The following is a 16049-nucleotide window of genomic DNA, read 5'->3' as shown; positions in this document are numbered from 1 at the left end:
TGTTGAAGTTCTAGATTTCAGCAGGCTTAGTTTAGGAATATTTGAGGAACTGATTGTGTCTTTATTCCAAGAAACGCTTATGATCTACACCATCCAGACTAACCAAATCAGAAATTTCTTCTCTTTTTTCCTCCCTCTTCTTAGTGCTATCAGTTTTGGGCTGGAAAAATCCAGGAAGCCACTAAATGTCAGGAAAGAGTTAGCATTTTCTATTTCTGTGTAAGGACATTTGAATCTTCGCAATTGAAAGAAGAATGAAAAACAATTCTTCAAAAAGAAGTATAGATTACTCTTATTAACCTCACAAAATATAAAATGTGTGTGTTTAGTTTCACTTTTTTAAACAAGAAATTGATTAAAGGTCATGATTCTCATTGGAAATATTTGCAAAAGTGACACCAACTAAATCTGAACAAATCTGTGCATTCATAGCTTGGCCAGAGCTTCATGCTTATATCCAGTATCTACAAGCAAGTGAAGGACTCACAATTTAAAGATCTTCATATGAATCTGTTTTGAAATTTTAAATGCAGTCCACATGCTCTTATTAAAGTATCATACATTAAGTAAATTGTTGAAGGAAAGGAAATTAATCCTTTAATGTAAAAATAAGATTTGCAATGGCTGCTATGCTCATATAGAATAACATTAGATATTTTTTATATCTCTTGCTGTCAGTTAGAACCTGGCTGTGGAAGCTATTCCACACTTGAGAAAATCATGAATTATATCCGCCTTTCCTCCCTTCCTTCTCCCCCTTTCTTTTACATCTGTTGAGCATGTTGGGCTCCTCAATCATCTAACTCGGCTTGAGCTTCACAATGAGCTCACTGTTTGCAAGCATGTTCTGATGGCATTTTGTCAAGCCATGTGTTTGCCAGGGGTGGGGGCAGGGAAGGAGAAACAAAAGTCTACTGCAGTTTCACAGGCCTGCAATCCACTTTTCAGCCTACAGAAAAATGTAAGTGACCCCGTCAGTAAGAAATACTCTTTCTTTACACTTTTGAAGAAGCCTTACCGCCTACGGGAAAACTATACATTTCTTTCTCCCTCACCATCGATTCCAAGCCTTTAGCAAAGAAAAAGGCAAAAAAAAAAAAGCATTTGGATGTTGTCTAAATAAGGTTTTCTTTAAATTGCATTTCCCTGGGTGAGAAGATTCATTCTTATGCCAGTTGGATAGCATTTTGCACAGTACATTCATCTATTAAATGTCAGAAACCCATAAATAATTTTCCCTGCAAAAAGCCATTTTCAACCAAGTCCTCAAACTGATTTGCTGATGCAAACTCTGCTGAAGTTGGCATGGAACTGTATGTGTGCCTCCTGTTCAGCAGTCGGTTGCTAGGTCCTGCAAACAGTAGTTCTGCAGCTATAAGATTTTGATAATGACATCTTACACTTATTTATCTTCCCCAAAATGAGTCACCAGTGATTCAATGAGTTTTATTTCAAGGTAAATGTGTCCCTGGGATTACATTTATGATCCTTTGTACTTGATGAGGGTAGGAAAATAGAGCAGACTGAGTGTATAATTCACTGCAGTTCAGAAAGACAAGTAAACAAAATGCCAGTCTTGAGTCACCCTGGACTTATTGACAGCGCTTTAAGCATAACAACTTCCAACTACCACAGTTCCTGACATCAGTGTGCTTCGGCAAGGGATTCAGTGGAGAAAAAAATCTGCTCATTAAAAAAGATAGTGCTTTCTTTGGTGTTGAAAATGCTTTTCATCTTGAGTAAGACTTGTTCTTAAACTACAAAAGGGAGCCCTTTTTTAAGCACGAGGAGGAAGAAATTATAAAACATTCAGAGTATCAAGCAGCAGTCCCTGAAAAAGCAGGGTAAACCTTCCCAACTTTTTGCTGTTTCTCCAAAGTACTAATAGCAGCTCTATTCCAAATGGCATGCTGGCCATGTCCTCCCACCATGAGCTCTGTCATCCACCATCTGTTCAAATTTCAAGTAATCCCCAATGTACCTTCACTATTTTACACAAATTCTGCACTTAGGTCTCATATACATGGCTCCTAAATGCATTTTCGGCTTTTGCCGAGGCAGTGCGGTGAAAGAAAAGCTGAAGATAGGATGCATGCAAAACTGTTTATTGCATAAGAATCAGTGTTGTGCCTTGCAGCAGATTCACAGTAATATATGTACACACACACACACACACACACACACACACACAGTAGGACAAAGCTTCACCTGAATAAAATTGTATTCTCATATAATGCCATTCAACAATATACTTAAAATTACACTTCATCATGTTATATCTATATTTACATTATAATTTTGCTTCCCCTACTAGCAACCTTTCTCCAATAGAAAGAAACAAAATACTGGATTCAGAATAAGCTGTAAAGTGCCTTCTGCAAATGTGGGTCACTATCTTTCTAAAATGTTTTTTGTTAACCCACATCTCTAAATGTCAGTCATAGCTGTGACTTCACTAAGTAATTAAAATATTAAAAAGTGATAGGAACCATATTTCTCAGAATTGGGGGAAACAGTACTTGCATATTTATTTCATTTGCCTGGTACTCAGAACTAGAGAGGGACTTTTCCTAAACATGAATGTTTGGATGTCAGAATTAGTCTACTTGGCAATATGTAAACTGAAAGGTAAAAATAAATTACTGATTTCTGAATTTCATACATAGATTTGAAAACAACAACAACAATCAATTAATTTGGTTGTCTGTTTCTTGTACTTAGTAAAACAGATATTTATTAATGATGTTCTAGCTACTTTTTAATTTCAGTTCTGATCAAGGAGAGAGCTGACCATCAATTATTAAATAACATCAGACCATACTCCCACAGATTTCAGCATGTATGCAATAGCATGGTAGATCATACAGAATTAAAGCTCTTGCTGTATTTATTCTACTAAACCGTACAAGCCATTAAATGGATACCATATGAATAATAATCCACTTCTTCCCAGTTCAGGTAGTAGGAGCAAGTACAGACCAGTGGCCTGCTATGAAAATGACACAGTCATCCAAGTACATAGGATACAATGATGACAAAATTAGGTAACCAAGTAGATATCAACTAAATTAATACATTTGCCAAAAGAAATATTTCATGGTCTTGCAAGAACAACTGTTTTCCTTATGACCATAATATCAGTAAGCATGGAATATATATTAGAGAGCCAGTTTGATGTAGTGGTTAAGGCACCAGACTAGAAATTGGGAGACTGTGAGTTCTAGTCCTGCCTTAGGTACAAAGCCAGCTGGGTGACCTTGGGCTCTCTCTCAGCCCTAGGAAGAAGGCAATGGCAAACCACTTCCAAAAAACCTTGTCAAGAAAACTGCAGAGACTTTTCCAGGCAGTTAATACTGACCTGAAGCACTAAAATAAAATAAAATAATAAAATGGAATATATAGGTAGGTATTGGCATCTCCATGTGTTCTCCTCTCAGCAGGAACTCTATTCAGCAGGGACCACTTCCTACATATTCTGATCCTTTTGGGTTAGGGAAGGTCATAGTTCTATCGTTTAAACAAATATTTGCATATATTACTGTAAGTTAATTTTCTATTACATGGTACTGTCTATTCCCAGATTTTCCAGAAATGTTAATAGGGAATTCTAAGAGCCAGAGTCCCAACATACACAGAGAGCACTGAAGGGAGAATGCCAAATGGTTTTGTGAAGGATAGTCACAAGAAATATTTTTGGTGGGCACTTTTTTGCTTTTAAATATTAAATGGATCTATGAATAGGACAAGAAAATCATGGACTGGAACCATGCCTTGCCCTCAATTAGAAAATTTCTTGATCCTCTTGAGTTCAAATCTGAAATGGTATATTTAACTCCCACCAGCTATAGGAAAGCTATATAGGTATGTAACATTATGGTACAATTCTAGACCATCTATACTTATAGTCATCCAAAGAATCAGGAATAATTCACCAGAGGGAGGCCATTTCAGGAACATTCCTACCACACCTTCACGATTATCAGCTTTGCAATTTGTTGAGTCAATCAGTGATACTCTATGGCTAAATTAAAAGTTCTGATACATTTCATTTCACTTTAATGGCACAGCATGACAAGAAACAAACGTTTTATAGTACGGTGATAATTATTTGCACTCTGGGAAAAGTTTGCTTTGAAAAAATGGTGATGTTTTGCTTTTTAAGCTATTTGGGAATGAACTGGCAGCTACTAAATTGTTCTCAGACAACCACAGAATCTGCTCCACCTCTTCTGCATCTGAAGAAGATTCATACCAGATGCAGCAAAACCAGAATAATATTTGCAATCCTACTTTCTATACATGGAAGAGAGAAGAAAAACAGTGTATCTTCAATAGCTAAAGAATTTGGCCTCTATCAAATTTTTAATTTCATCATAGATACATTTATTTAAAATGTTTGTCACATTGATTTTAATCTTTATTAATTCACAAGTGCTAATCTAGTGTAGCATTTCTCTCCAATATTGTAACATATGTCACTCTGTCCAATCTTTTCTCTGTACACTATTTCTGTCTTCACATTCCACTTCCCACCCCCCAAATTTACAATTTCTTTGTGGTTGTGGCTTCCCTAAATTACTTATTACAAGTTTTTTGATCTAATGGTCTACTCATTTTAGAAATGCTGTTCTAGATTTTCTTACAAAGTATTAAAGTACTAATAATATTGTAATTTATAGTATTTAAAGAGTACAGAGTTTAGAAAGAATATTTTAATAAACATAGAACTATTAGTAGAATTCAGTGACAAGTGAAACAAATGGGAAAAAGAGCTCATGGCAAAAATCACAACTGTACACAATTCCAAAGAAAAGAAAGTTGGCAAATGTGGTTCCATAAAAAGTTTAATGAAGATCTGAAAATACATACACACTAAAGGAAAGATCAGTCTCCAAGGAAGAGTACATAGAAATATCCTGGAAAGATAAAGATGGTGTCAAAATCAGCTGGTAGGTAAAGAATGTTAAGTAAAACAAGAAGAAGAACAAGAACAGTTTGACCTATTTGTTAAAATAAAAGGGAAGAAAATCAGGGTGCCTAAGGAGCCTGATAAAATACTAAAAAAAAAAAAAAATACAGGTAGAACTACTCAGATGTTTCTGTTCATTCTTTTCCAACAACATTTTCTGTTGGAAATCAGGTAACTCTGAGGAGCAATCTGAAAGAGCAGGTTGTAGCTTCAGGCTGATAGCAGCTGCTAAGAAGCATTTATTTTCAAAGTTCATATCTCCAGGGCCAGATGAACTGCTTCAGAGACTACTGAAGGAACTTGCTGATGGTCTGGCTGAAATTCTATGTGTTACCTTTGAGAAATGTTGGAGCAAGATGGTGAAAGATGATTTGAAAATGGCAAAATTTCAAAAAGGGACAAAAGTCAGACTGAAATCTAAGTAGGAGACAATTTTAGAGCAGATAATCTTTGAAATAATGCATTATCAGAAATCCACATGAATTTATTAAAAGAGCACATCTTGCCAGATTGTCCAGTTACATGGCATCACCAATCTGACCTTGGTTGATTGATAGCTAGCTAGCTAGAGCTATGTAAAATCAGCCCTAGTTAGTACAAACCAGCTTTGTGTATTTGAAAAAGAGGGATCTGGTCCATGAAAATTACAGGTACAGTTACTTTGGTTGCCTCTAAATTTCCCCATTACTATTTGTTGGTTTTGCTGTTCCAGCTTACAAGGCTTCTGCTATGGAATCTATAAATAAATCTGTGTTTTGGGTTATTATTCAACCTTACATGTTTGAACACTTTTCTCCCATGTCTTTTAGATAACAATAAATGTCAGTAACAGTGATTTGTTAGCCACAAATAAGCTGTAGTTAGCTAACCTACAATTGTAACAACACAACAAAAACTAATTCACATGGAAAGGGAAGGATTACAGTGGTAAACTCAGATCCATGATTTACATGCATTCACTGTACTATGACATTTATCGAGTTTGAGTCCTGGCTGCCTTCATGTATAACACTTGCGTAAAGTGTTATAAAATGTGTATGAACGATTACAAAGTATGCATTACTATAGTGAATGCAAGCAAGTCAAAGATGTGCTCTCTAGCTAGCACATATGCAATAGGTAACATTTAACTTGTGAAATTTAATCACTATTGATTTTTTAAAAGTTCCCTGGGCTCATAAACTCCAGACAGGCACAAATAAAGATTGAAAAATGCCATCACAGCATTAACAATAGAAAGATGGTAATGTCTTTGAACTTTTTTCCAGTATCCTAACTTATCAAATGGTAGAAATAAGCAATAAAAGTGGTCATGGTTCAGTGGTTAAGGGGCAGCCATCTTGCTGAATCTCAGTAAACTCAACTCTAAAACTTTCAATAATACCATACACAGAATTTTGAATTATATTATAGAAGAAAGGAGAGAGATAAATATACTACAAAATAATTAAAATGTTAGATTGCAGGTCCCACACAGATCAAAGTGCTACTATCACTGCCTGCAAGCCCACTAGGGCTGCTTTCAGTGCCAGAGAAGAAGCAGTTAAAGGGATACATTGTTTGAGTCTTTGATGCTCATCAAGTACTTAATATTGTTTATGAAATGACTTAATTTCTGACAGATCACTAGGGTTGTTAGTCTGCACTGGTTGTGCAAGCCTGATGTACATTTTCTAAGAGGATGAATTATCTGTATGCTTTCACAGCCAATTTCAGCCAAATCCCAGTGCAATGTTTGTCCACTCTGTAGAATGAATATTCTGCATATTGTCAGGCAGAAAAGAATTATGTATTGTATCGAAATTCTTGTCCCATTTTCTGTTGCCCTCTCTTAATATTTTGAAATTGCACTCTATGAGCTCATGTGGTGATACATTAACAGTAACATCATGATTTGGTATCATGAGACATTCTGCACTGTTTAATGTATCACAGACATAAATGTTTGGGAGAGTAAAATATTCCATAAAAATCTCATGCCAGGTTCATTTTTGTGGGGACAAATTTTATAGAATGATTCCAGCATACTGTTCAAAACAGTTTTATAGACTAATTCTAAAAGGTTTATTTTTTGTAGATTTGATTGACATTCATGCTTTTGCTGGTATTTTCTGAACGAAAATATTGATAGGTGACAAAGGACAAAATATACTGATGATCGAAAGAGAAATGTTCATTTGTGATGATTGTATAAAACAAATGGGTGAATATAATAAGTTTGGATTCCTTTTACACATCATGCAGGGAGATCCCTGTGCAAATAGTAAAGTTGGGGCTACAATGTATTTTTGTAAATTCATCCATTTCAGAGTGGATTTGAGAAAGATGAAAAGTTTATCAAAAAATTTGTTTCTATGCATTTCAGTAATGCTTTTCTCACTCCCTGTTGCTGTCCAAGTTATTTTTTAGTTTCTTTCCTGTCCTTCTCTTTCCTTCAGTCTCACATGCCCCAACTGCCATTGGTATGATTGTTTGTAGCTACCATGAGATGTCATAATATTAGTGTACAGAACAATGTAAGTAAGTAAATAAGTAGATAAGTAAGTTTATTGTTGTAACCACAGGTCATAACATATATCATAAAATAAAATAAAATAACAGTAAAATAGTAAGATTGTAAAATAATAAAAACAGTATTAGATGTATAAAGGTTATGGCAAGATAAAGCCAAAACTACAACTAAGAAATTAAACTTTTCTTTCTAAATTTAAATGGCAGCAGAGCAAATGTAGCAACTTGGCTGCTGACAGTGGGAAACATGTCTTCAACAAGATAGTTCAATTTTTCAAAGTCCAAGCCCCTGAGTTCACCTACCATCAGTATAGAACAATGTAGGCATTATGGACAATGAGGTGAAAAAATGGCTTGTGCCTGAATGGAAGTTGGCCTCTTCTGCAAACTACTGAAAACAGACTTGTTCCTGAAGGTCTATCATGATGCACAATGCCTAGGGTAGATTAAAGTACTATGGTTCTTGGTTTAATGATTTTATAAGTACATAATTTTAACTTTATAGCATGGAAGATTTTCTATATATGTTATTACAGGTAGTCCCTGGGTTAAGAACGAGTTCCATTGCCAAGGTCTGTCCTTAAGTCAAATTTGTATGTAAGCCAGAACAGTATTATTGTATAATACTGTATAAGTAGTATTGCATAATAAACTCGAACCATTGTGTATTTAACTCAAATCATTGTGTATTTAACTTGAATTTTGCTACAGTAGGGTCCATTCTTAGCTATGGGTCATCCTTAATGTGGGGTGTTCTTAACCCAGGGACTACCTGTACTGTAAACTGCTGAGAATCTTGTGATTACAGCAGATGAAAAACCTAATAAATTAAAAAATAAAATAAATGACATGGCACAAAGAGCAATGATAGTAAAACAGTATAAATGTGATAAAAATCAATACAGTAAAATGTCAAAAATTGGAAGTACTTTTTATTATTCACAAACATGAAAGGAGCTCAGAAGTTTCAAATAAGGTTTAGTTTGCCATAACTATTTTTAGTAACAAGTTCACAGCAACAACAACAAAAAACAATATTTAAAATAACAGCAGCCCCACTTGTGGGTTACAAATTGCCCTTACATACTTGGGTACAACTATACCTCACTGGTGAATCTTGGGTACAACTATACCTCACTGGTGAAAAACAAAATTTAAATGCAAGAAAATTCCCAATTTGGTCTCCAGTACAGCTTGGATTGCATAAACTTTAAATGAAAAGTTTGGAAAACCTGGAGTGACTGATCTATTCATCCCTGAGTCAAAATAGATGCTTTAATTGTCTTATACATTTTTGTGTTAACTGATATGTAAGGCTCATTACAACAAAGCCATCTATTTAGCTTTAATATATTAAACTCAGGAATTATAAGAAACAATGTTTACAAAAGATCAAAATGGTTTCATTCCAGTATACAATGTTCCTTTTTAGTCAGATAATGCATTCCCTGACTTCTTATATTATAGCCTTTCAATAGTCTGGAAGTACATTGCATAAGTGGGATTCTTGGTTATACCAAGAAAGACAAGGACAATAGGGGAATAAACAGATGACATCAAGGCAAGCCAAAAACAGATGTAAATTTTTCTTGTCATTCTTTCTCATGGTTGTCAATCACTGTGAAACAACTTTACATCACACAAACTTCCCTGTCCCCTGAGGACACAACCTACAAATGTAAACATGACTTAGAATGTAATTCTTCAAAAGAAATCACATGATTTTGAAGTAGAGTAGATATTCTTATACTCCTAAATCTTGTGGCTATTTCCAAAAGAAATATTTGATTAGAATTGAAAATATTTTCTTTGAAGATTTCAGTTCAGATACTTTTGCTATCTTCAGTTCAGATACATCTGCCAGTTTCAGAACAAACCCACCAACCGCAGTCCAATTAAAATCCAATTTGTATCAACTCTCATTACATTCACACTAACAAATGCTATATTATTAGTTAGTTTGCAGTAGCCAGAGGTTGTCCACAAGGCAAAGACAAAGTCTATTATTTCTTTTTAAAAATAAATCCCATGGAATTACCGTGTTGTCACTTGTCTGGCTTCATCTAAGAATTTCTTGATTGACAGTACCCTAGGAGATGTCAGCAGTCCATCACCTCCATTGTAATCTTGTGTACTGCAGCTGCCTTGGGACTTCTTTTTCAGATATTCCTGAAGAGCTGTCAGCATACCAGAATGATGACCTCTTGTGGAGTTACTTGGTTAAGATAAGGTGCCTGTCTGAGTGGAAGACATCAGGAATCTACAGTACATGAATGGATGAGAAAGAACTTTATTATAGATCCGCCTCAGACAGCACAGAGAGTGAAATGTCCATATGAAAACACTATTGACAACTCTTCTCTGTTTTCCATATTGCCAGAAGAGACTTTCTGACAGTTTTAAAGATAGATCCTTTGTAAAAGTCAGCAAGTGTCAGAACATCTACTTGTCAATTGCCTGCATAACTAGCATTCCCTCCAGTGCCCTGATGAAGAACCAACCCCCTCCCACATTTTTTGTATAGCTATAACAGTAAAACATGGAGCCTTTTGAAAAGAAAAGGATTATATCATGTGATGATATAATAATAATGATAATAATAATAATAATAATAATAATAATAATAATAAATAATGCTTTTCAATGATTGTGGGGTTTGTGGTCAATAAACCTACTGCCACATATATGAACACTGGGTCAAAGCAAAAGTCACAAAATTGAAAGTGCCTGAAATGTGCAGTAACATTAAAGTGGAATTGGGAAAGCATTTTACTTTTTAAAATTTTCCAAGCACTCTAGATGTTCTTGAAACCACAAACTGGGAGCATTATTTTATTTTATCACATATTTGTTTAAAATATGAAGGAAAAAAAAACAGTTTATGGGTTTTGCCTTGAGAAGCTTATTGCATATATATAAAGCAAGTAACCCATGGATATAAATATAAAGCGATTGACAACAGAGGGTGGGCCATTCAGGTAGGCTGGCACTTAACATGCTACTGGGAAAGCATTGATAATATTTCAGTATATAAATGTTTATGATGGGCTACATTAAAACCTTTGGATCATCTGGCTGCTGATGTTGATATGAAGGGAAAAATGAAATTTGCAAAGGAAAAGAAAATTTGAAATTTGCAAAGAGAATTACAAGGGGAACATGGAATGTAAGAAGCATGAACACAGAAGGCTCAGTACAGTGAAAGATGCACTAAAACAACCACAAATTGACATTTTAGGCATCAGTGAATTGAAATGGACTGGGATTGGACATTTTCAGTCAGATTATCACACTGAAAAACAGGACATGAAAAACAAAGAAGTAATGGTATTGCTTTTATGGCTATGAAGGATATAGTACTTGGCTACAATACAGTCAATGACTGAATAATATCAATCAGACTTCATGGACAACCCTTTAATATGACAGCTATAGAGGTTTATGCTCCAACCACTGATGCAGAAAAAGAGACTGATGAGATACATGTAGTCCTCATTGAATGACCACTCATTCAACAACTGTTTGAAGTTACAACATAACTGGAGGTTGCAAAAAGTGATCCTGTGACTGCAGGATGCTGTGACTGCATGGAATTTGCTTAACAATGGTAACTAGGACTGCTGCAACTGCTGTCGTAAGTTGGCACAGTCATGTGACATCACACTTTATGACTGTGTTGCTTAGCAAATGAGTTGCTAATCCCAATTACCATCATTAAGCAAGTACTACTTGTATATGGTCAAGTCCAATTTGAAATCAACAGAACAGGCAACAAAGATATGCTACTTGTGGTTGGATGCCAAAGTTGGAAATATTAAGGAGGAAAACATAATTGGACCATATGGCCTAGGAAGCAGAAATGAAGCAAGAGAATGACTTTTCCATTTCTGCCAATCTAATTATTTATTCTATAAATATATATAATGTGATATCTATACATCACCAGATGGAGTACACAAAAATCAAACGGATTGATTTTGACAATTGCCTGAAGCCATCCCAGATCTACAGAGATAAAAAGAAATCCTAATGCATTCTTTTGGGAAAGGCAGCTGAGCAGCGGCTTGGAATGCTACTGACAGCTCCATTCTAAGCCTGTTTCCTCTTCTTTCCATCATGTGATCCAGAGTGAAGCTATTATTAAGAGATTGGGGGAAAAAATCCTATAGTCATTATCTGCATGCTTTCTGTGCCTTTTCATTTTAGAATAAAATTGCAGAGGTACACAGTCTTTGACCCTACAAATGCTGCTGAATTGCAAATACATATATTCATAATCAATTCCTATCTTGGGGAATTAACACATTAACTATTATAAGCATATATTATATTTCAATGTTTTGTTAGAAACAAACCCAGACATTTCATGTTACTTATTTTGCTTGAAGGTATGGGGCAGGGATAGAGAGAATCAGAAAACAAAAATGCACAACTATTAAATGAAACCTATACATTAGTGGGCTTACTCCTAAATAAACAACTAAAGAATCAACAAAATTAGTTCAAAAACAAATATATATTTTACTGGATCATGTAAGAAATGTTTGGTCAGTTCACTCACTTGCCATTTCAAGAAGTTTCAAGAAGAAGTTGCCATTTCAAGAAGTTCAAAAATTTGAATTTGAAGTTGGGAAAGGCTAAACCGAGGTTTCCAAGATGTAAATCAATGTGCGTATGACATGAGAAAATCAGTGCTGTCTACATAAATGTACTGTTTATATGTATTTTAATATCTGGACATTATTATTGCTACAAATGCTCAATAATATTTAACTGAACATATTTTTTTTTACTTTAAAAGAATGTCTTCTTTGAATAAATATTAATTCAGTAAGTAAAAATAAATATAATTTCTCCACTGGAATAACAATAAAAATATATATGCATTTTATTGGTAGGCTATTTATTATGTCTGGGGATGCAAGTTGGAAAAGCTGTGCAGTAAGGACATTTGAAACTTTGACAGCATAATGTTGCATTTCCACAAAATGATGGCCTTGGAGGATGGCTATCTATTTTAAAATTACATGCCATAATGAGCATGCTCAGACACATTACATCCACTTACCAGAAGGCAAACTGCTGAGGCTGCTCCCCATTAGGCCCTGTAGCCTCCCAGCATGCTCTGTGCTTTCCCTGCTAGCTTACTTTCTGAGTTTTCTGGTCATTTGGGCACATTGTCAGACAAAGGCAGAACTGCAGCTACCCACCATTTCTGTTTCTAAGAATACGAACCTACAGTATGTGGGATCCCCAAGATGTAAGGTAATTAAAGATGCTGGTGGAAACTGATACTTGTTTTGTAGCTATTATTTCAATTAAAAATAAAATAAAATGTAGTTAGTTGGAGTAGGAGCTTCAAAAGCACCAAGGAAGGCAACCATGGTCCTAATGGTGTCCACTGGCACCATTTGCCTACTTACCTAAAGAATATTCTTTAAAATGTGAGCATGGAAATAATTATTCTGTATTTTTACACAAATAATGATATTATACATGGATAACATAAAAATATGTTCAGCAAGAGACATGAACATCTAGTTCTATCTTTGCTGACAGTTGAGCTAAGACCAATGGCACAGCTTAACAGTAATTAAAAGAAAAAAAGAAGTCTCCTAATCTATTTTCTACAAAGAAAGACAACATTTTCCTTCTTCTTCCTTCCTTCCTTCCTTTCTGTTTAGACAAAAACTCCTTTCCTTTTCAATGAGTGATGCATTGCTCTTCTTTATTTGGTCATACAAAATTCCAAATCTGGTGGGTTTTTTTAATAAAAACAGCAGCCTCATTTGCTACCACTGTAAGAACACTTATAGGTTATTATGCTTTTTATTTCAACATAGGAATTTGAACAGGAAAAGTATTTCCATGTTCATAATGTTGATTTTATGTTCTTCCTCACTGTAAGTATTCCAAGAGATGAAAGCGGCAGAAGGCCTTTTTCCCCAGATACTTGTCACATATCTGTCATCTACTGTGCTTTTTGGCCAATCTGCCTATGTAGTTAGCTGAGGTGAATGAAAAATGGCACACAGCACAAGCAATCATGCCTGCAGCTTTCACTTTCATATAACTTAATAGGTTTTACAGAATACAGGTAGTCCTTGATTTATGACCACAATTTGGACCAGAATTACTGTTGCTAAGTGATGTGATTGTAAAGCAAGATGTCACATGACTGCATTGCTTAGCGATGGTAATCATGGCACTCCTGGTTGCCATCATTAAGCAAATTCCATTTGGACACACCCCAATCCAAGTTATTCCAGGCTTGGTCCCTCCCAGGCCAAGTCTCAGGAAGGTTAGGGACTGCCCCCAAGTCCCAGAACCCACCTATCTCCCCATCTCTGCCCTTTTGGTCACCTGGCACCCTGCCTTGTGGGGAGCAAGCAGCCAAGAACTGTGCAGCTCTGGGGATGCTTACCATGCCCTGGGAAGCCACAGCCATCCCAGCCCAGCCCCAGCCTCAGTTGCCCTCACCACCCTGTACTCTGAGACCCCTGCTGCCCTGCGCTCCACTGCCCCAACTGACCTTCACCATCTTCTTGCTGCCACTGCTGACAAGGCATGCCCAACCTGGCTGCTGGGCTGGGTTACAGCTGGGCTTTGCACTTCAGCTCAGGGGCTACTTTTTGCAGTCCCAGAGCTGCAGTATGTCAAATAAACCCTTTGCTCTGCCCTCCTGTGCCATATGGGGCTTGACTTTGCACTGCAAAAAAAGAAAAAAAGCCAAAAGCAGTATGCCAAAACACCCCTTTGCGCCATGCTTGTGGGCCACTTTTGGCTTTTTTTCCCACAGTGTAAAGCTGAACCCCATACAGCCCAGGAGCACAGCTAAAAGGGACCTTTTGGTGCACTGAAACTCATGGGCTGCTTTTGGCTTTATTTATTTATTTATTTGATTTTGGCTTTTGGCATGCCTCATCAGCAGGAGGAGCGAGAAGACAGTGAAGGTCAGCTGGGACAGTGGAGCACAGGGTGGCAGAGGGCCAAAAGAGCATGGATGGAGAGGAGATGAATGGGTTGGGGGAGTTGAAGCACCCCTGTGGTCATAGGTACAGGCAGGCTGCCAAGCACCTGAATTTTGTTCATGTGACCGCTGGGATGATGCAACAGCTGTAACTTTGGGCACTGGTCATAAGTCCTTTCATTCAGTGCCGCCATAACTTCAAACGGTCGCTGAATGAATGGTCATATGTCAAGGACTATTTGTAACATCCAATACCATCTTTGAAATCATAGCACCAGTGAGGTGTCTGGAGTGACAATGTACTTGACTTGCCCTCTCTCTTCTGTAATGACTTCAGTGATCTCATGATCCCAAATAAGGCAACAGACTAGCCACTAAACTCTCTTTACTTGGAGAGATATTCAATAAATTAAAATGGTGGTTTGTAGCAGCAGTCTTAGCTGTTGGTTTACCTCATGCTAGTGGAGTATCAGAGAGACCTTCATGCTTCAGGTCATCAAACCTATGACCCTAGGAGCAGAACTAGTCACCCCAATCTTTAACAACTCAACTCACAGACATGAACTGTACAGATTGGAAGTACTGAAATAACAGAACAGGGTTCTTCATATTCTTTGTATTAGAACAGGGTTTCTCAACCAGGGTCCCGCAAGAGGTCACTAGGAGTTCCCTGGGATATCACGATTTATTTAAAAAAATATTTCAAATTCAGGCAATTTCACATTAAAGAGGTGAGTTTCATTCTGTGTTTTTAATTTAAGAACACTGTTAATGCATATGTACAGGCCTACACATGAAACAAATATAAGAATTTTGTAACTTCTAGCCTATATTTGAGCCTGAATGTGCAGGGGTTCTCCACGGCCTGAAAAATATTTCAAGGGTTCCTCCAGGGTCAAAAGGGTGAGAAAGGCTGTATTAGAACATCTGGATATACAGAAACTGTATAGCACATATTTAATACCAACTCTACTAAAGCATACACATACTGTAAGTCACTTAGAAATATCAGTTTCGTGAATTCAGAAGATGTGTGCAGGTTATATTTTTAATAGGTTGAGGTGACATGTTCATGTTCTGACAATGGAGTTCTAAAAGAAAAAAAGGTTTTATTAAAAAAACCTATGTTGTTGTTTATTTGTTCAGTCTCTTCCGACTCTTCGTGACTTCATGGACCAGCCCACGCTAGAGCTTCCTGTTGGTCGTCAACACCCCCAGCTCCCCCAGGGACAAGTCCGTCACCTATAGAATATCATCCATCCATCTTGCCCTTGGTCGGCCCCTCTTCCTTTTGCCTTCCACTCTCCCTAGCATCAGCATCTTCTCCAGGGTGTCCTGTCTTCTCATGATGTGGCCAAAGTATTTCAGTTTTGCCTTGAATATCATTCCCTCAAGTGAGCAGTCTGGCTTTATAACCAATATACTATAACCAATACAAATTTTAAACAGTGTGATTGTAACAATTATTTGCATGGCTTACTGCTAGCAACAAGATGGTTTTATCTATTTTGGTTCCAGTGGAATTAATATAATGTTTAATGTTGGGAGCACTTCCTTGTAATTTGTATTTTAATAATGTTTATAATTTCTATTTTTGAG

This window comes from Candoia aspera, chromosome 5 (genome assembly GCF_035149785.1).
Source record: "Candoia aspera isolate rCanAsp1 chromosome 5, rCanAsp1.hap2, whole genome shotgun sequence".
Classification (NCBI taxonomy): Eukaryota; Metazoa; Chordata; class Lepidosauria; order Squamata; family Boidae; genus Candoia; species Candoia aspera.
The sequence above is the reverse complement of the archived record's forward strand: the minus strand, read 5'-3'. Positions refer to the sequence as shown.